Source organism: Ixodes scapularis, unplaced genomic scaffold (genome assembly GCF_016920785.2).
Source record: "Ixodes scapularis isolate PalLabHiFi unplaced genomic scaffold, ASM1692078v2 PGA_scaffold0__279_contigs__length_252992795, whole genome shotgun sequence".
Lineage (NCBI taxonomy): Eukaryota > Metazoa > Arthropoda > Arachnida > Ixodida > Ixodidae > Ixodes > Ixodes scapularis.
Window position 1 is genome coordinate 220,570,363 of NW_024609835.1, and position 21,544 is coordinate 220,591,906.

Sequence of the window (21,544 nt, forward strand, 5' to 3'; positions counted from 1 at the left end):
CATGCCTGCAGAATACAGGAAAAATAAAAACATGTATCCAAACATTTATTTCTGTTCAAAGCACTCACACAGTTTTTATGACAGGACCTTGTAGGTTGGCCAGTGTGCTGCACACATGTACTATCTTGTCAATGTGAAATCTGAGTTCTGGTGTTAGCCTTTCACTCAAGATCGCAAAACTCTTGATGCGCTGAATGCATCTCTCGACATGAATGCGGTGAGATGCAACCTTGTAGGTCTCTTTCAGCTCCGCCTCAGTGAACTGCTGGTTGGCTTTTGCGAATGGTGGCATGACAAGTGTGACGTCCTTACTTTCCAAGTCACACTTTATATGAGGAAAACCTTTGTCCGCCATCACCATATCCCCCCGTTCCAGCAGGCTAATCAATCCAGAGTTGGCGATGATGTATGTGTCGCTTGACCTGCCACCAAACACATCCGAAATGAATGTTATGTACCCCGACGGTGTGATCCCAACTAGAAATTTCAGTGTAAAGTCACTCTTGTAGTTGCTCCAGCAGTTTACCCTGTCTGTGACTTTACCTGGTTTCTCGATTCGGACCTCCGAACAGTCCACAATAACCCTACAAGTGGGATAGTTGAAGCGGAAGGAGGGAGGCATTCACGCTTGTACAACATCCCTCGAAAACCACTGGATCCACCCTCGAGTGCTGACATACAGGACGTCCAGAGTGGCATAGAGAATGCGCGACGCGCTACTCCGATGAATGCTGAATAGAACTCCTAACGCAGAGAACGTGAGGCCATGCTTCATCTTCATGAGAAACAGCAGAAGCTTGCTGTCCACTGCCAGGTCCAAGTATCTCTCGCCACGCACCTGTAAAAGAAAAATATTTTGTGAGCACAACATTTACAGCAGTGATGAAACTAACCTTGAAAGCTTTTTGGTTCTGAGCAAATCAAAAACTTGAAAACTTTTACAACGAATGTTCAGCTTATTTGGTGTTTTAGGTGTATAAAGCATGTCTGCAAACCATCTACCATAAAATACCGGGCAAGCGCCCACTCAAAATATAGAGATAATAACGAAAAAATGGGGGATGGGCGCTTATCCTGTCATCAATTTTTCATATAAATGTACTGTGCATATTTCCTCAGATCTTAAAAATTTGGATACGGGCGCTTAATGTGGAATGGGCAGATGTGTGGTATTCTACGGTAATGTCAAAACACAAGCAGGCGATACTTTGGCGTGGGTAGACGTCCTTCCCAAGTTGGTTGATTTTGCGTCGGACGATTGCCACCTCCTTATTTTCGCAGGAGACTATTGCCAGCTCCTCCGGCCCAGTGCATCTGGCACATTGATACAAACACTCCTGTGCAGTGCCGTTTCGTGTCTCATACAAACATTTATCTGAATGTCGCTGTTGACAATGATGTTTAGGATTGTACCCGTGGTACATAGTGCGACCGCATTGTCAAATGCAAGCCCGAAACCACCAGAATGTACCCAGGCCTCCTCCTGTATCAATTTAGAGATGTTTCTCATTCATTCTCGAACCACAGATCCAAACACTGACAACCTTGATGCAGTTGATAACCTTGTCCACTGTCGAAATCTTTTTAGGTTTGAATACGTCCGAGACCAGGGAAGCTCACACTCCTGGCTTCTTGGATCCAAACCTATCCGACACGCCCGAGGTTCAGTCGCTTTCGCAAAACTTTCCTGAGACCAGCATTCCAAACTCAAAGCCTGTTTTCATTAAAAAAAAATGCCACACTGATACCCAAGGACCATGCTATGGGTAAAAATAACCTAGTGGCCGGAGCACCAAAAAAGTATACCTTTCGCGCCCATGGAAGTGTATTGTGAAACGTTTTAAGTACACACCTGATCTCACTGCACCGCCATGTCCTACCTCATCAAAAGTTTAATGGTTGTACGTATGAAGCCAGCATTTGAACCCAGCAAGAACGGACTCCATTTCCTGGCTATCGTCTGGTGAAATAAAGGCTTTCCGAAGGCTGATTTTCTCCAGCACTTAATATTTTTGTGCATCTTATACAATCACCATGTTTCAATGTTTGAGTTTAAACGTGTGTTCTCCTATTAAGAACATGGTTCTAAAGTATCAATACTAAAAGATTTTCTCCATCACAAACTTTAAATATTGTCAGACGAGGGGCTCATTTTTTTTGTGTCAGTTGAGATCGATATCTCAATTGGCTTGCACTGAGGGGGCTAAAATCGCGTTAGCAGACAATGCCTGTAAAAACGAGGGGGAATCTACCATGCTGCAGTACCATATGCTTTGACGAATTCCACGGTGTGTTAAAATTGAAACAAAGCTCTAGCGCATTAGACATCTTGAAGGTGAACATTTGAGAGAAGTCTCTCTGGTTGGGGAGCAACAATAATGATAAATAAAATATACACCAACCAAATCCTCGTTTAAAGGCGAAACCCCACTTTTCGAGACCTGCTCGGTCTCTTCTTTGGCGGTTGACTGCGGCTATGGCCGTTGAGGAGCAGTATTCTGGTTTCTTCTTCTTCTACGGCAGTCTCTATCGTTTTGCATCGGTGTGGTGGCTAAGTCCGTTCACGTAGCCGGTCGGCAGAGTGCCGAGGGATCTATTTATGTTTCCTGGCGTCGTTTGTATGTGCCAGGGTTCAATAAAAGGTCTATGTCTGGGATTCGTCTCAACAGCCAGGATGCTGGTGTTGGCAAAGTCAATTCTGTGGTCCTTGACGTCGCAGTGCTCAGCTACGGCGCTTCGTTCATGGTCGAACTTTCGGACATCGTTCTTATGCTGGCGGATTCTCTCCTGAAAGTTCTTCGTTTCCCCGATGTATGCGACCGGGCAGTCCTCGCAGGGAATTTGTATAAATGGACGCCTTGTGCTTTTTCCTTAGGCGGGCAATCCTTTGGACAGGGCATGAGTCTTCCAAGCGTAGACATCGGCTTGTGGGCCACCTGGATCCCCTCTTTGGGCAGTACATGCGCCAGCGCCTCGCTTGTACCTTTTATGTAGGGAATGCTGATGCGTGAGGTAGGACGGCTCCGTATACTTGTTGGGAGTTGCAGGTGTCGGCGATCCCGGGCTTGATGACGTGCAATGCGGCGGATGAAGCTGCTTGTATAACCGTTACGTTGTAGGTCGGCGAAGATGGTGTGTTCCTCTTTTTTACGGTCAGCTTCCGATGAGCAGATATTTTTTGACCTGGATAAGAACGTTCTGACCACTTATGCCTTGTGACAGGCTGGGTGATTGGAATGGCAATGGAGGTAACGTCAAGTATGTGTCTGTTTTCTGTAGACAGAAAACTGAAGCTCTTCATTTTGTCTTCTGACGAGCACGTCAAGGAAAGGTAAGGTATTGTCCTTTTCATGCTCCACGGTGAATTGCGTAGACGTTTCAATGGAGTTGAGGTAGGTAAGGAACGTGTCCACTTCTGACGTTTTTAGGATGCGAAAGCAATTATCTCGTATATAGGTCGTCGTTCTGACCACGACGACCTATATACGAACTACCTTCACCAGACTCTTTCGCCTCTCGTGGTCAAAACGACGACCTATATACGAAATTCCAACGACTTCATGGAACAGATTTCGACGTTGAAGGTGACCACTGATGAAAGTCTCGTATCCTTCGACGTCATCTCGCTATTCACAAGCGTCAAGGTTCCCCTGGCTGTCGCCACGGCCAAGAACACCCTCGAGAAAGACCAATCCCTGAGCGAAAGGACAGAACTTAGCGTAGAGAAACTCTGCCGCCTGCTTGAGTTCTGCCTAAGCAGCACCTATTTTAGTTTCAAGGAAGAATTCTTCAAAAAGTCCAGTGGAACCACAATGGGTGCCTCCATTTCCGTCACAACAGCGAACCTATGTATGGAAGCTATCGAGGAAAAGGCGCTACAGTCATTTCACACGGCCCCCAAGGTGTTCTTGAGGTACATAGATGATTGCTTTCGCATCCTAAAAACGTCAGAAGTGGACACGTTCCTTACCTACCTCAACTCCATTGAAACGTCTACACAATTCACCATGGAGCATGAAAAGGACAATACCTTACCTTTCCTTGACGTGCTCGTCAGAAGACAAAATGAAGAGCTTCAGTTTTCTGCCTACAGAAAACAAACACATACTGGACGTTATCTCCATTTCCATTCCAATCACCCAGCCTGTCACAAGGCATCAGTGCTCAGAACGTTCTTATCCAGGTCAAAAAATATCTGCTCATCCGAAGCTGACCCCTATTGAAAATTCCATCAAGGTACGTAATTTGGGACACTGACTGCCAGTCAACAGCCTTGGTGGAACGTGATGGACCATCAGACGTCATCTGATGGTCCATCAGATGACGTCTGACTGCCACTGCCAAGGGAATTTCATCAACAAGGGCAGCATTTATATAAGAGTGAAGCTATAGGCACTCATAAATATCGCCAAATGCCTCGATAAAACACCCCGCAGGGGGCACCTGTGAAAGCAGGTGTTTGGAGAGTGGCGTCTCCACGGACCCCGAGCCATGCGGGTTCGCTCGCCCACGTCTGACTGTGCGTGGCTTACCCGTGTCTGGGGAAAAGGGCATCCTGGTGGTTGAGCCGAGCCCGGGGTAGGTTTGGACCCTTCGGGGCCCCCCGGGCGAGGCAATACAACACTTCGGCCCCCGCTTCTCATAGACGGGAGTCCTGGTAAGGCCCGGCCAGGATGATTCAGTCTAGTCGTCACTCCTTCTACTATCCCCTCCCTTCTTTCACCCTTGTCTCCTCCTTCTTTTCACTCTTCTCATTTCTCTTCTTTCCTTTTCAACTTCTTTGGCGGCAAGGGCTAACCTTGGGTGGTGACAGATACTCTCGTCCAGATCCACACTTGGTTATAGTTTCTGGGTAGCGCTAATAGAGTAATGCTTCCAGCAAAGCCATATTTGTTATGGGGTATTACCTATTCCCTCGTTGGGCTCCGTGGTGGGCGGCGCGCCACAGATTCCGAAAACCCTTTGCCTTTTTATGGCGCCCCTCTCTTCTCAACCCCGAGCAGAGCGACCCCCGAAAAGGGTTCGCCCCGCTCCCCTTACTTTTGAAAAAGCTAATGAACCTGAAAAATATCCTCGATTTCTTGTAGTACACTCCGCAAGTTACACTGTGCATTTGTCAAAAGTTTCTCCCTTTGTGATTGCAAAGCATCTAGAACAAGTGGTTGGAAAATCTTATAAGGCAAAGAAGCTTGCTGGAGACCTCCTTGTTGAGGTAGAAAACAAGCCACAGAGCACAGCACTCTTGAAGATGACAAGCCTGGGAGACTACCCGGTTACTGTCACCCCCCACCGTACCCTGAATACTGTTCGTGGTGTCATCTCAGAAGATGACCTTCTCGAATGCAGTGAAGACGAGATCCTCGAAGGTCTTAGCAAGAGTGCTGTCGTTGCTGTTCGACGAATCACCTTAAAACGTGACGGACAAGAAAAACCAACCCGCCATCTGATACTCACATTTGAGCTCCATGCCCTTCCATCCACCGTGAAGGCAGGATATTTGAGCTGCAGAGTCCGCCCTTTCATTCCAAATCCTCAGCGGTGTTTCCGTTGCCAACGTTTTGGGCATGGTTCCCGAAACTGTCGCGGCCGAGAAACGTGTGGAAAGTGCGGTGGTACTGACCATGTAGCGGACATCTGTGAAAATGAACCGAAATGTGTAAATTGTAGCGGAGCGCACCCTGCTTTCTTTCGCTCTTGCCCAAAATGGAAAGAGGAAAAAAAAGTCTTGACTTTCAAATTGAAACATAACCTGAGCTACCAAGCAGCCAAAGAACAGCTTGCCTTTCAGGCAAGGGGTTCTGATGCCCAGGCAGTGTTGAGAGGACCCCCACTGTCTACGGCATCTGTGGAGACACAGACTTCCCTGGAAGACCTGTCCTCTCCACAGGGGTCCCCTTCCGAACTTTTGAAGGTGACGCACACTCAGTCACCTTCATGTTCTAAGGGTGCTGTACCCTCCAAGGAGGGTACCACCCCGTCCCAGGTATCAGGGGCGCCATCAGCGGCCCTAGCTGGTCCTTCTGGCAGGGGTCGAGGGCTCCCTCCTCGTGCTTCCTGCAGCAACCAAAAGCCCAGGCGGACAGAACAACCTCCACCGCCCAAGGGCCCAACGCTCTCGCCGGATGAAAAAATGGACGAGAGCCTACCGCTCTCTGAAGACGACCAGTCTCCTCCCGAAACAGAGTCTCTTCCTCTGGTCTCCTCTGAGGTTGGAGGACGACCGAAGGACACTGCCAAGAAAAAAACAATCCGCCGTGTTGAGGCACCAAAAGCCCCGTAAATTTGTGTCCTAGTCTTCTCTGGTATATATATATATATATATATATATATATATATATATATATATATATATATATATATATCGATCGGACTTCCTTTTAGAATGCCAATGTCTCTTTTTCTTCGATGGAACTGTAGACGCCTCCTTCCAAATTATGACGAGGTGAGCCAGCTGCTAGACGATCATGCCCCCATTGCATTTTGCTTGCAGGAAACACATCTAAAAGCCAGCCACACTAATATATTTCGCAAGGACCGGATACAAGCACTTCATTCATCTGGAGGTGTTGCAGTTGTAGTGCAACGCTCAACTCCATGTAGCGAAGTGACTCTGCAGACTCCGCTGGAGGCTGTGGCAGCCCGCATTTTGTTAGATCGTATAATTACAGTTTGTTTTTTATATATACCCCCCAGTTATCAGCTAAAGATTGAAGAGCTTGAAGACCTTGTTAGTCAGCTTCCACCACCTTTTTTACTTTTGGGAGACTTTAATGCACACAATCCTCTCTGGGAGAGTGGCAGACGAGATCCCAGAGGGGCTCTCATTGAACGCTTCCTTCTTTCCTCGGGATTGTGCCTACTTAACATGAATGAAGCTACCTATTTTAGTTCTACCACTCATACTTTTACTTCTATAGACCTATCCATTTGTCACCCTTTAATATTACCATTGCTTTCATGGATGGTCATCCAAAATCCATATGGAAGTGACCACTTCCCACTAATTTTAGAGTTTAACCATTCTCACGTCACTCTTTTATCGCGTTCACCTCGGTGGAAGTTTGAAAAAGCTGACTGGGCACGTTTTAAGCAATCATCTCTTTTAGCTGTTACATCTCTACATCAACTCTCTATTGACGAAGCGACAGACCATCTCACAAAGCACATCCTGGAAGCTGCAATGATTGCCATACCGATGACGTCCACCCATCTTCCTAAAAGGTCAAAGCCGTGGTGGAATGAAGACTGCCGAGAGGCTAAAAAGAAACAAAACAAAGCGTGGGGAATTTTTAGGCGATATCCTACACCGAACAACCTTATTAATTTCAAAAGAATGAGGACACAGGCAAGGTACATCCGAAGGAATGCTAAGCGGCGAAGCTTTAGAGGATATGCTTCCTCTATTAATAGCAGTGCATCCCTGAAAGAAATTGGGGACCGAGTGCATAAAATCGACGGTTCTTACCGGGCATTTTCTGTCCCACTTTTAAGTCGAAATGGAATATGCCCTGCGAGTCTGAAAGAGCAGGCAGACATCCTAGGGGAGCACTTCGAATTTGTATCGAGTTCCAAGCATTATACTCGAAATTTCCAGCGACACAAGTTGCACGCTGAAAAAAAGACCGTGACCACCTTTGGTGCTATGAGAGAACCATATAATGCTCCATTCACACTACGCGAACTTCAGTCGGCTCTTTCATCCAAGCAGTCTGCACCTGGACCCGACGGGATTCATTATAAAATGCTCGAACATCTCCACCCGTCCACCCTGGAACTTATTTTGTACCTTTTTAATAGAGTTTGGCTTGAGAGTCACTTTCCATCCTCTTGGAAGGTTGCTATCATCGTACCAGTGCTAAAGCCAGGCAAGGATCCCTCATGTTCATCTAGCTTTAGGCCCATAGCTTTAACTAGCTGTATTTCAAAGACTATGGAGCGAATGATTAATAAGAGACTTATATTTTACTTGGAGAGAAACAACCTACTTGATAAGTACCAGTGCGGTTTCCGTTCAGCCCGGTCCACAATTGATCATCTAGTTCGTTTTGAGACTGCTGTGTGGGAGGCACTTGTGAACAGGCAACAATGCCTTTCTGTTTTCTTTGATTTAGAGAAGGCTTATGACACGGTTTGGCGTTTTGGCATACTGCAAGACTTGTTCAGTTTCGGTGTTCGAGGTCGCATGTTAGCTGCCATCCAAAGTTACTTGGAGCACCGTACTTTTAGCGTGAAGCTGATCACAACACTTTCAAGAGAGTTCATACAGGAAAATGGAGTCCCCCAGGGAGGCGTGCTCAGCGTCACTCTTTTTATAGTTAAGTTAAATTCAATTACCCGTGTAATACCACCTTCAGTACAATATTCTATCTATGTTGATGACCTGCAGATCTCCGTCTCGTCCTGTAACTTGTCGATTTGTGAACGTCGGGTACAACTTACGGTTAATAACTTGATCAAATGGGCTGATACAAATGGTTTTAGATTTTCGCCCGAAAAAACAGCCTGTGTTTGTTTTTCTCGTCGGCGTGGAATTTGCCATGATCCATCTTTAAGTATGTATGGTACTCCAATTTCCGTAAAAAGTGAACACAAGTTTCTGGGTCTCATATTTGATTCAAAACTCAGGTTTATTCCACATATTAAGAGTGTTAAACTGAAATGTCTGAAATCTCTCAACGTTCTTAAGGTTTTATCGCATGTGGCATGGGGCTCAGACCGACTATGTCTATTACGCATCTATCGCTCTGTCGTTCGTTCCCGGCTTGACTATGGTTGCATAGTGTATGGTTCTGCCCGAGCATCGGCTTTGAAGATGTTGGACCCCATTCACCATCAGGGGTTGCGTTTAGCTACTGGTGCGTTCCGCACCTCCCCAGTACCTAGTCTGTACGTAGAAGCTAATGAACTATCCTTGGAGTATAGAAGGTTCACACTAGGTTTCATGTACTCCATTAGGGTCCGCTCGGTCACTGAGCATCCTGCCCGAGATAACATAGAAAACATTCGGTTCCAGAGAACATTTAAAAACAAGCCCTCCATAGTTCCTCCTTTTTCAATTAGGAATTGTAGTTCAGCAGAGTCTATTGGGATGGATGCAAAGGCCCCAGTAGTCCAATACCCTCCACATATTGCCCCATGGGACTACAGCAACATTCACTGCGACTTCACACTAACGAAACATAGTAAAAAAGATGTTCCAAAGGAAGTCATGAAGCAGGAATTTTTGGAACTTCAATGTAAATATCAAGAGTATACAAGTTTCTATACGGACGGGACAAAAGACGACTCCACTGTGGGATGCGCTATGATTGGACCATCTGTTAAGCGAGTAAGGAGAATAAACTCAAACGCCACCATATTCACGGCAGAGCTCTATGGTCTGCTATTGGCGGTCGACTACATAACCAAGAAAAGGTTTCCTCGCTCAGTAGTATTCACTGACTCTTTGAGTTCTTTAAAAGCAGTTTTATCGCTGGAACGGGTCACAAACCCACTTGTTTCTGAATTGCAGAGTAAGATTATTCTAGCCGCAAACAGCAACATTCGCATAACTTTATGCTGGGTGCCTAGCCATGTTGGCATCCCGGGAAATGAAGCGGCTGATTCTGCAGCACATTCTGCTAGCAAGAAACAAATAGACTTGCGTGAAATACCTTATAAAGTCTATCACACGTCTCTAAAACGGTGCATTCGGTTAAAGTGGCAACTTCAGTGGAATACTGAAATGTACAACAAATTACATGCAGTAAAACCTTACATAAGTGAATGGGAGAGTGCCCGGCATCGGGAGCGCTTCTACGAAGTAATCCTGTGTCGGTTACGAATTGGTCATACACGTGTCACACATGGGCACCTTTTGAGTGGGGAGGATGCCCCAGTATGTGAATACTGTAACATAACCTTAAGCGTTTTACACATTTTAATTTGGTGACGGCAGCGGCAGCGTACGGACGCCAAATAATCAACTCTGCATTTTACAGCCCGCTGCTGAGGACCCTCCTGCGTCTTTGAAGAAGATTTCGTTACTTGGCATACTCGCGGCCTGGAGACAAGCTCTGTGGACAGTGTACCTGCTACAGCGTCTTCACATTGCATCGCAGAGACTGCCATCTATCCCAGTCACTTCCAACTACCTGATTAGTTATCGCTCGCTTCGAGTGGGCGGTGGCTGCGAGTGCGTCTATTACTTTGGTGGCGGCAGCGGCAGCGTACGGACGCCAAATAATCAACTCTGCATTTTACAGCCCGCTGCTGAGGACCCTCCTGCGTCTTTGAAGAAGATTTCGTTACTTGGCATACTCGCGGCCTGGAGACAAGCTCTGTGGACAGTGTACCTGCTACAGCGTCTTCACATTGCATCGCAGAGACTGCCATCTATCCCAGTCACTTCCAACTACCTGATTAGTTATCGCTCGCTTCGAGTGGGAGGTGGCTGCGAGTGCGTCTATTACTTTGGTGGCGGCAGCGGCAGCGTACGGACGCCAAATAATCAACTCTGCATTTTACAGGTTGGTGGTTTAGATGTTCTAAGTCTCTAAAATATTGTATTTCGCTGTCGCTGTTGCTGCCACAGGAGTTTTTTGTGTGAGCAGTGCTTCGCTTGTACAGTGCTTTTGTGCCTTGTTTAGTGACTAACGCTGTCGACGTGTTTGGTTGTAAGAGCAAGATGGCCACGGGATTCACTAACACCTGCCTGTCGTGTAATGAAGCTCTGTCAGAAAAGAGTCTGAAAATGAAATGTGTAGAGTGTGAGTATTCTAATCACCTAGGTGCATGTTCAGGTATACAGGAATCGACCTTTAAGACTAAGGGGGAGAGCTGGCATAGTGCATGGCGCTGTCAAACATGCCGAATCTCGAAGCAACGAAGTAGTAAACCAAAAAAGGATTCTGAAGTGGACGTCATGGTTGCGCTGGCTGCCATGAATAAAAAGCTGGATAGTCTACTTGACCTTAAAGAGACTGTAAATGGCATTGAACAGGCTATTCAGATGCTATCGGACAAGTACGACGGTGTGATAAGCCGCATGACCCAACAGGAGATGGATTTAAAAGAACTGAAAAAAAGGGTCGAGAGAGTAGAGCAAGATGAGGCAAAAGCAGAAATCAGGCAACTCAAAGATCAAATAAATGAACTCGAATGGCGATCACGACGACAGAACTTGGAATTACACGGCATCCCGACGACTGAAAAAGAAAATATGATGGAAAAAGTGAACAAAGTAGCAAGGTCACTGCGCTTGCCAGAACTAACACCCACTGATATCGTATCAATGCACAGGCTGGCCTCTAAGCCTGATAAGATACCTGGTATTATTGTTCGTTTCATGAGTCAGACTACTCGAGATTTATGGCTTAGCAAACGATTGCACCTTAAAGAAGACGGAAATAATGTTTACCTTTTAGAAAACCTGACGAAACATGAAAAATCCTTACTTTGGTCTGCGAAGGAATGTGCAAAGGAAAAGGCTTACAAGTACGTTTGGTACAGAAATGGTAGGGTTCTTGTGAGGAAAGCGGATGGAGAACCAGTTATCGTTATCAAGAGCATTGATGACTTGGAGAGGTTGAGATAGAAAGGCTGGTAACGCGCCGCCATGAATTTCGCTAGTATTTTTTCCTTTTTTGTCAATGACAGACAGTGCTTATTTATTGCCGAATGAAGTGGGAAATTGCTTTAGATCCAAGTTGAAAACCCCCCTTTCTTTGTTTCATTTGAACGCGCAGTCAGTGCGTAATAAGTTTGAGCAATTTGATGCGTTTTTGGAAGGTTTTGGCATTTCTTTTGATGTGATTATGTTAACAGAAGCGTGGTACAATCAAGATGACAGTGTTGATAACTTAGAAAATTACTATAACTATAATTTATGCAGAACCTCACAACGAGGGGGAGGAGTTTCAATGTTTATAAAGAAGTCCATAGAGTGCAATATTGTCCATCAATTCACTAAACTCACCGATGATTATGAAATTTTGAGTGCAATGTGCCCACGGTGTTTTTTCTGTTATGTATAGACCGCCAGGAGGCGACATGTCTTGCTTCAACGCTTTCCTAGAAACGTTTTTCAATTTTTGGGGGGAAAGGCATTTTAAATGTGTCCTTGGAGGTGATCTTAATATAAATATGCTGGAACCGACACGGCAACGTGAACAGTTTTCGATGTTGTACCAATCATATGGCTATATTAATGTTATCAACGAACCTACGCTTTTCACCGCTCAGAATCAAACATTGCTGGATTTATTCTTGACAAACGTTTTCGAAGTAGATGTACATGCTGGTGTGATCGGGGCCACCATAAGTGATCATCTTCCTATTTACATGTTCATTGATTCAAGTGTTAATCACAAGAAAAAGCATTCTCGTGAGTTTTATTACAGAGATATAAGTCATAGAAACCTCGAGCGGTTTCGAGAACAGATCAGTCATACCAACTGGGATTCTGTTTTTTCCAAGGTGTCGGCCGACGAAGCATATGAAAGTTTTCTTGAAACATTTTCCAACATATATAATTGTAATTTTCAATATAAACGGTATGTTAATAGCAAGAAGTGCAGAAAACCATGGGTTACACCCGATATATTAAAAATGATGCAGAAAAAAAATACACTCTACCAAAAATTTGTGCTCACTAAAGACTTGACTGTCTTATCAGCTTTCAGAAAGCAAAGAAATAGAATAACAAGTGAGTTACGACGGTCAAAACGAGCATACTACAACTCTCTATTTCTAAATGTGAAGCGAACGGAGGTTGTGTGGAAGAACTTAAATGCGATACTGCATGAAGGTAATAAATTGGAACCAATTACTGAACTAACAATTGAAGATGAAATAAAAACCGGAGCTACTTTGGCAAATGCATTTCATGATTTTTTTGTAGATTTAGTAAACAGTGTTCCTTCAACTGAAGCTACGAGATATGTTAAAAGTGTCCCAGAAAGTATATTCTTTTTCCCAACGGATGAGGAGGAAGTAATTTCTATTTTTACATGTTTAAAAAATAGTAAAAGTTGTGACATTAATGATATCCAAATAAAACCTGTTAAATACGTAATCAAATCGATTGCTTCGATTTTAGTGTATGTTTTCAATTTATCGATTCAGACTGGCATTTTTCCACGTAAAATGCAGGTAGCCAAGGTGTCAGTGCTTTATAAGACAGGGGATAAAAACGAACTGGGAAACTATAGGCCGGTTTCTGTTTTGCCAATTTTTTCTAAGGGATTAGAAAAAATAATTCATAAAAGATTATATCGTTTTTGTGAAAAGCATTCCATACTATCTCCTCATCAGTATGGGTTTCGTAAGGGCTGTTCAACTGAATTAGCCCTATTAGAACAAAAGGAACTAATTCTTAGCAATATTGAAAACAGGCTTCTTACGTTAGGAATTTTTATCGATTTTTCGAAGGCATTTGACCGCCTTAACCATGAAACCTTACTACAAAAACTGCTAGCTTACGGCGTTAGAGGTAAAGCTCTTGACATTATAAGAAGTTACTTGCAATCCCGGTTTCAGATGGTGGTAATAGATGGCTACCACTCTAATAGTAGACAAATGAAAAATGGCGTTCCGCAAGGAAGTATTTTAGGGCCGCTTCTTTTTAACTTATATATCAACGATATAGTAAATATTGACTCTAAGGTGCATATGATAATTTATGCGGATGATACTTCCATTTTTTTCTCGGGCAGAAATACTTCTGAATTGATAGAAGCTGGTAATCGGTTTCTTCATAAACTGAATGAATGGACTATTTCTAACTCACTAGTTATAAACAGTAAAAAAACAAAGTCTGTCATTTTTAGATCAAAAGGAATAAATAATATATGTCAGCAGCAGGCCCTTACCTTAGGTGCACAAACTATCGAAATGGTTAAGACAGTTAAGGTGCTTGGGGTAATGTTTAACGAATATTTGCGATGGGATGAGTCCATTCAGTCTACTGCAAAAAAGCTATCAAGAGTAGTGGGTATCATTTATAAGTGCAGGGAAAAACTACCTTCATCGGTATTTCTTCTTATTTACAACTCTTTGTTTTATTCTTGTTTTAATTATTGCTTTTTGGTATGGGGAAATTCTACTTATTCGAATATTAACATTCTTTATTTGTTACAAAAAAAAGCAATTCGTGCGATCTGCAATGAGGCTTACTGTAGCCACACAACACCCATGTTCAAAAGATTAGGCCTGATTAAAATAACAAATTATTATGACTATAAACTTATTCTCATGTACAAAACAGCATTAAATAAGCCAGACAGTATCTTCCTTTCCCTGTCCTCCTTACAAACAAAGCAGATTTCATATGCTGTTCGACACGCTGACACCTGGATAGTCTCTCGTTCAAGAACCAATTATGGTGACCAGATGCTGCAGTATAGGCTACCTAAAGTTTTAAATACTATGTCCCTTTTGGGTGTTGAAGTTGAAGTCATTTCCAAAAAGTGCTTACGTTCCAGATTTGTTGAATTGTAATATTTTAACTAGTCAAAATAGTGTACCTATAGTTATTTTTGTATCGTTACTGTTTTGTTTAATTTTGTATTTGAGATTGTTTACTCTGCGATGACTGCTGTTGCTGCCGAAGGGGAGGAAGGGACTCTGTCAAGCAGTTCCTACTGCTTTTTTCCCATCCTCCCACTCTTCATTGAAGAGAAAAATAAACTTGAAACTTGAAACTTGAAACTTGAATTGAATGTCGCACTTTTAATCAATACCGTCAGAAACACTTCTCACAACTATATAGAGAACATGTCCCACTACACCTAGCCCTGCTGCTAGGTGATGAACCACTTATTTCTCATGTTTGCTTATTTAAGTTTCTTACTGATATCGGCCTTATACACCGACTGATTTTATTTTCCACCCCTATCTCATGACCATACCTTTTACACTTATACAAATGCATGTCCATATTTTTATCACATCACCTGCTACTATAGCTCTTTCCTCTCTCTAACCCTCTACTGCAATAGTTCAGACTCTTGGCGCATTATGGCCTTAGATGCTGATGTGCCAAAAAACCCCAATCAACCAATCAACCAATCGATAAAAGAAAATGTTCGAGAAAAAAAAAGAAAAACAAAAAACCGGACCACCGCGGATCGCACCCGCGACCACTTGCGTACAAATCGGACACCGTAACCGCTATGCTACGCCGTTTCTTAGAGAACTCGATTTCACCATCCGTTTTATACGAGATGCTACGGTTGCAAATGCAGTTAAGACTTCAGCATGTTATGCAAAGCACTCGTACATCACTCGCCGTACTTCAGTTCTACTCACCTGCCATGTAGAGTACTTTCGCGCCGTAGAACGATCCTTTTGTTCGCGCGTCTCCGGCCCAGTAGACCTGGTACACCTTGTCGTCTTCAACTACACCGCTAAAGTCCCTTACATCGTCGGAACTCACAACAGGCTGGGTCTTATCGAGTAGAAATTCTACTAAAACATAAAACACTGTAGATCCCGGGCAGGATCGTAAGGTTGGAGCAAGCGGGCAATTAAAACGAGTCGAGAGCGATCGTTCATGAAAGCTCGGCGAAGCCTCTATGGGCGAACCGAAGTCAGCGAAGTGGCGTTTTCGGCGTTTCGGCGGGCTTCTGATCAAGGTTGTCGGTCGGCTGCGTGTCATATCTCTAACATCAGCGGTTTTATGGGCTCACGTCCCGAAATCGTTTTCTGGTGCATACACTATTTTTCGTATTCATAGATTTGACGAAATAGTGGTATCCGAACGAACTGTACGTCCTTTGACCGTATGTCTGTCTGCACGTCAAAGCTTTTTGACGTACAGTCAGAGCCAATCGATGTACAATCAGAATCGCCACCAAGACATCTTGATGGCATTTCGCGGCGGCCGACTGCCACCAGGAAACAATCAGAAAGCCGACAAGTGGAGTCTGACTGGAGTTTGACTGTCGGTCAGAGTAACTTGTTGGCCAATCAGACATGTTTGACGTACAGTTAGGCACAGTCAGCGGTCCACTAGAAAACATTGACTGCCAAGCAGGGTTACATTGATAGATTTTTCCTTCGGGTGACCGTAAAAAAGAGGAACACACCATCTTCGCCGACCTACAACGTAACGGTTATACAAGCAGCTTCATCCGCCGCATTGCACGTCATCAAGCCCGGGATCGCCGACACCTGCAACCCCCAGCAAGTACACGGAGCCGTCCTACCTCACGCATCAGCATTCCCTACATAAAAGGTACAAGCGAGGCGCTGGCGCATGTACTGCCCAAAGAAGGGATCCAGGTGGCCCACAAGCCGCTGTCTACGCTTGGAAGACTCATGCCCCGTCCAAAGGATTGACCGCCTAAGGAAAAAGCACAAGGCGTCCATTTATACAAATTCCCTGCGAGGACTGCCCGGTCGCATACATCGGGGAAACGAAGAACTTTCAGGAGAGAATCCGCCAGCATAAGAACGATGTCCGAAAGTTCGACCATGAACGAAGCGGCGTAGCTGAGCACTGCGACGTCAAGGACCGCAGAAATGACTTTGCCAACACCAGCATCCTGGCTGTTGAGACGAATCCCAGACATAGACCTTTTATTGAACCCTGGCACATACAAACGACGCCAGGAAACATAAATAGATCCCTCGGCACTCTGCCGACCGGCTACGTGAATGGACTTCGCCACCTCACCGATGCAAAACGATAGACACTGTCGTAGAAGAAGAAGAAAACAGAATACTGCTCCTCATTGGCCATAGCCGCAGTCAACCCCTGAAGAAGAGACCGAGCAGGTCTCGAAAGTAGGGTTTCGCCTTTAAACGAGGATTTGGTTGGTGTATATTTTGTTTATCATTATTAGACATCTTGTACGCATTTGTGCAATCCATTATCCACAACAAAAAAAAAACTAAAAAGAAAACTGAAACTTTTAAGGGAAAACGTTGAAATATAATAATGCTGCGTTTTTAGATGAACATGCAGGACATAAGCCCCATATCTATCTTTCTGTCCAATTTAAATTGAGCAACTTGTGAATATGCCCTCATTGAACTAATTTGTAGGCAGATCTAATATTTACCCGTGGTAAGAGGCTCAACAGAGCCAGGAACACCGTGATGGTCACCCCAGTGAGGTCTCTGAGAGCATCGTCGTTTTCTTTGTCTGCCAAGGACTGGTAGCCATAGAAACCCCTAGGCTGGTGGTCCTCCAGACACAATGCTGTGACACTTGCATCGGCTGTTGCAGGTAGTTCAGATGCAATGAACGCAACCTGCGTGGATGCCTCGCATGCACCGGCGAACAGGGTGCAGGCAATCAGCAGGACCCCTTCGCTCTGGGCTTGCGATGTCTGTTGAGTCTGAGTTGAGACCTGCATAAAATTGATGGCATGTTACAATTTTCCAAAAAGAGAACAAGGTGTTTTCTAGCTTTATCTTAACCTAGAACACCAGTTTTACGCCACTTCAAAAAGCCCTAACCAGTCACACCAAGACACGAAGGCCCTCACAAGGGTCACCTACGGCGACAGCATCCCTGGGAAACTATGTGAAACTGAATGAAGATTTATTGTGGCGAACGAGAAGGGAACTACCATCGCAGGTTTTTTTTAATTGGGACAAGACAGCAGCGGGCATTGGGCCCTACAAGGTTCTTCACCGCCTGGGTGACTTCAGCTTCGAAGTGGCGCCTGACAAAACACAGCTTTTTTCTTGTGGCCATTTGCCGCCCGAGGTGGTCAACATTGTTTTTCTCAAGCTGTTTTACGCTCAATAGGACTGTAAATGTTTCCTGTTCCAGATTACTTTTCAGTGCACCATTCTTTTGATTTACTTGGTTTTGTTTTGTGTTGCATCGGGCGATGCGCTTTTTAAAGGAGGCAGTAGAGGCTGCTTGACACATTAGCACTTCACTGCGGTGTGCTGTTCTCTGCTGCGTCAACTTGTGCTAGAAAAATTGACGTGCATCCAAACACAGTCGTGCGCAGTCAACAACCAATAGAAAACCATAAAGAAGCTCTTTGAGTTAGCCAATAGCAAGCGACTTGCCCAGACAGCTCTGTGATGGAAAAGCTTGGTGCCCTGCATCGCTGCTCCCATCCGCTCATCTCGCAAGATGGCCGCAGCTGAGCACAAGTCGATGTCGACCACGCCAAACTTGTCTGATGTGGTGAGAGATCTATTCTTTGAGTGCGTTTGGGGTTACATTGCTCATTCAGGCAATTACGAGAGCTGGGCCTATATAGCACAAGGGTCTGCTGCGATGTACTTGTACCTGCATTCCCGATAGAGGCGAACCTCCCGCGAGTGGGTTCGCTTTCTGCTCCTCATTAACTCGACGCAAGGAGTCGCAGGCTGGCGTGGATGTGCTCATGCATTGCCGGACGCTCGGTTATCATAGCAGGCCGTGGGGAGGCAATTCACTGCTCAACGCAGCGTAGCGCAGCGTTACACAGTGCAGTCAAACGGAAATGTGTGAACCGGCCTTAAATGTGCACTAAAGAGGATACTGAGATTGTTTGTTCTTGGTGATAACTTGCCCTAAGCATCCCAAAATTCCAAAAAATTATGGCGATGCGACAAACGGTAAGGGAGTTACTTACTACTTTATCATTTGTCATTCGTGACAATATGTCTGTTCTGCCTTTTAGCTTTCAAACCTGAGAAGCACCCATCCTACGTTTTTTTCAATAATCTCCAAATCTTGAGTGGGCACTTGCTTGGTATCTTACGGTAGTACAGGAGAATCTACCTCAAGTCCTTGCAGCTCTCTGGGTTCATTATTCTCATCGGTGCCTTCAGGTTCCTCCAGCGGGGGTGTGACTGCTGTTGCTAGAGAAGCTGGCACGTCCATGGTGGCCGTAGGTGGTGCAGCTTGCGGCACGTTCGGCGAGGATGTTGAGGAGTGGGCGAGATTTGCAACAGCTGTTGCGGCCGTCCTCCGCTTCTTCATTCTCAAAAGAAAAATTCACACCGTCACTTCCCCGATCAAGCACTGTGCGGGCTGACATTGAATGAGAAAACCTCAGTCTAATTAGGGTGGGGGTGGGTGCAACTGCCGTAAGTTTTCAAACAGTTGTAAGCAGCAATGCCTGCCTCAAACTGACGTAGCACGCGCAGACTGAAGTGCGGCAGTAGAACAGGGGGGCTATGTTGCACGCTTTGGACTCCCAGGAGACTAGGTAGAAGGAAGTGACATCAACAACGCAGCAAATGCAGATTGGATGTTGATTTTGTTTTCTTCTGTCAACATCCAATCTGCGTTTGCTGTGTCGTTGACGTCACTTCCTTCTCCCTAGTCTCCTGGAGTCAGAAACGTGCAACATAGCCCCCCTGCTTTAGGTTGGTGCAATCTCGTCATCTCGTTTACAGCCAACAGGTATCATGAATATGCTCCCCCCCCCCTTCCCCTCTCTCCCAGATGGGCACCGGCAAAAGACCAAAACAAAGACTTCAACAAATCTCTTAAGAGGAACAGACTCGATTTCTGTTCCGCATGTAAATTTGTCTTTTTGCTGTACACTTTGTACGTTTCATTGCTCCAATAATGGCTACATGCACTGCTATTTAGAACTATCCACCACTCATGGTGCGCTCTTGGCTACCTCGTTTGCGCGAGCTCACTGAGCTGTTCTTTTTTTGAGCGAACTCTCGTGCAAGCCAAGCTCTGCGGAAACTTTGTGGGTCCGCAACCTCTGAAAGCTTCCGAGGGCCGTCCGGCGACCCCCGCCCTATTTCTCTGTCAATTTTCGGAACTCTCTGTGGAGCCGCGACCACCAGACATTGTCCAACACCCAAAATGCTAGTTAAAAAAGAAAGTGCCTATTTCGCGGAGTTCTCACCTCTCATAGCGTACAGCCTTATCTTCCGAAAGCACGGACCGCTTAAGGTACACGTCCGGAAATATCATCGGCACGTACGACGGTGAAGACACATCCTTGGACGGCGCACCTCCAACGAAATGGACGCTGCATATCTTCGTGTGCCGAGTGGGCTTCCAGTCTGTTCCGTCGGCACTGAAATATACAGACGTTAGTGACACAAGAAAAACAAGACCGCAGAACGCGAGACGGCAAAGAGCAGACACGATCGCGCGGGAACCCTAGTAACAGAAGAAAAACAAAACCGCAGAACGCGCGACGGCAAAGACAGCGACAGCAGACACGATCGCGCGGGAACCCTAGTAACACAAGAAAAACAACACCGCAGAACGCGAGACGGCAGAGAGAGCGACAGCAGACACGATCGCGCGGGAACCCTAGTAACACAAGAGAAACAAAACCACAGAACGCGAGGCGGCAGAGAGAGCGACAGCAGACACCGCAGACACGATCGCGCGGGAACCCGGGAACCCAACTTACTTCTTTCGTCGCACGGCCGTGATCCACTGCTGCCGCTGCCCGACGAAGCACGGGCGAGTTGAAAAACGGTGAAGCGTCGTCCCCGTGGGGCGCGATGTGTACCTGTTGGTACAACCGACCACGCAACAATTCATCACACGAATTAGCAGCGCGTTAACGACGCAGGAGCGAACCGCGGCGGCCGGATTGGAATGGCGGCGGCGAAGCGTCGTCTGCTCGGATTCTCGTCAACTGTCTTCTCTGACGGCCGCCCGGCGGCGCGCCGGTCGCGTTGCACGGAGTGTATAGAGACAACCTCTATCGGTTTAACTATTTAACTAGCATTTTGGTTAAAGCCTCCCCAATTAGCGTCGAAATTGCCGTTGACTGAGTCATAGTAGGGAATCCTGGTGGAGAGCTGGCTGAAAAAAAAATAGATCAGCCGCTGGAATGCCGTTCGCATAGACATAATCTTATTGTGGCTGTGAGTTTTTTTCTGTTTAGACACAATAGGCGCATTTAAACCCATGTACTCGCTGTGTTTGTATCGTCCCTCATTTTTTCCCCAGTCTCGGGGTTTTGTCTAAAATGTTACTCGCTTAGTTTCATTATATGGCTTGCTATTACAGCGTAGTTACTTTACTACTGCTTTGATATTTATATAGTGAAATATCTCGAATTTTAATGAATAAAAGCCTAATTTACAACTCTGTATTGATATTATATTCCAAAAAAATAGCTACTTCCAGTAGTTACATGTCAAATGAAGATTGGTTAGGCATGCGCCCTTTTTTCGAGATATGTTTATCGAGGTTATATATGTTTGCTCAACGTATTAACATAAATATGTATATTCTTTTACGTTGTGTTGTCGCACGCGGTTCCAGTATTTGTCGTACAATATTAAAATTTGCGGAGTAGCAACACCTAAAAAGACAGACATAAAATGTTTACATATACTTTCATGCTGGCAGTAACCCAGGCACAGATTAAGCAAGAATGAATACAGGCGTGCATGTAACATAGTACGCTGAATGGGATACATAAGATCTAATGGAAAGGAGAACGACCTAGTTGGGGCGCTTTCTCGAGTTTGTTGTCCAACTGTGTTTGTTTTGAGATAAGTCGTAGTACAAAATGCATTCACTGTTTCCCTGTAGTAGTAGTAGTACAATATGTATGTATCGCTTCTCAGAAAACGATTCATATCATCTTTTCTTGATTAACGCCATCTGGGGTGA

The 21,544-nt window shown here is 45.2% G+C and overlaps 1 non-coding gene across 1 annotated transcript; it reads right to left on the minus strand.

The window, feature by feature from the left end:
• Positions 1-29: 29 nt before the first annotated feature.
• Positions 30-20,371, minus strand: LOC8041173. The gene is made up of 5 exons (XR_005716621.3): positions 20,325-20,371; positions 19,806-19,979; positions 18,716-18,917; positions 17,046-17,336; positions 30-838 (listed from the first exon to the last, which is right to left on the minus strand). It is a non-coding gene; the product is annotated as an uncharacterized LOC8041173 (transcript).
• Between the last annotated feature and the right edge of the window lie 1,173 nt (positions 20,372-21,544).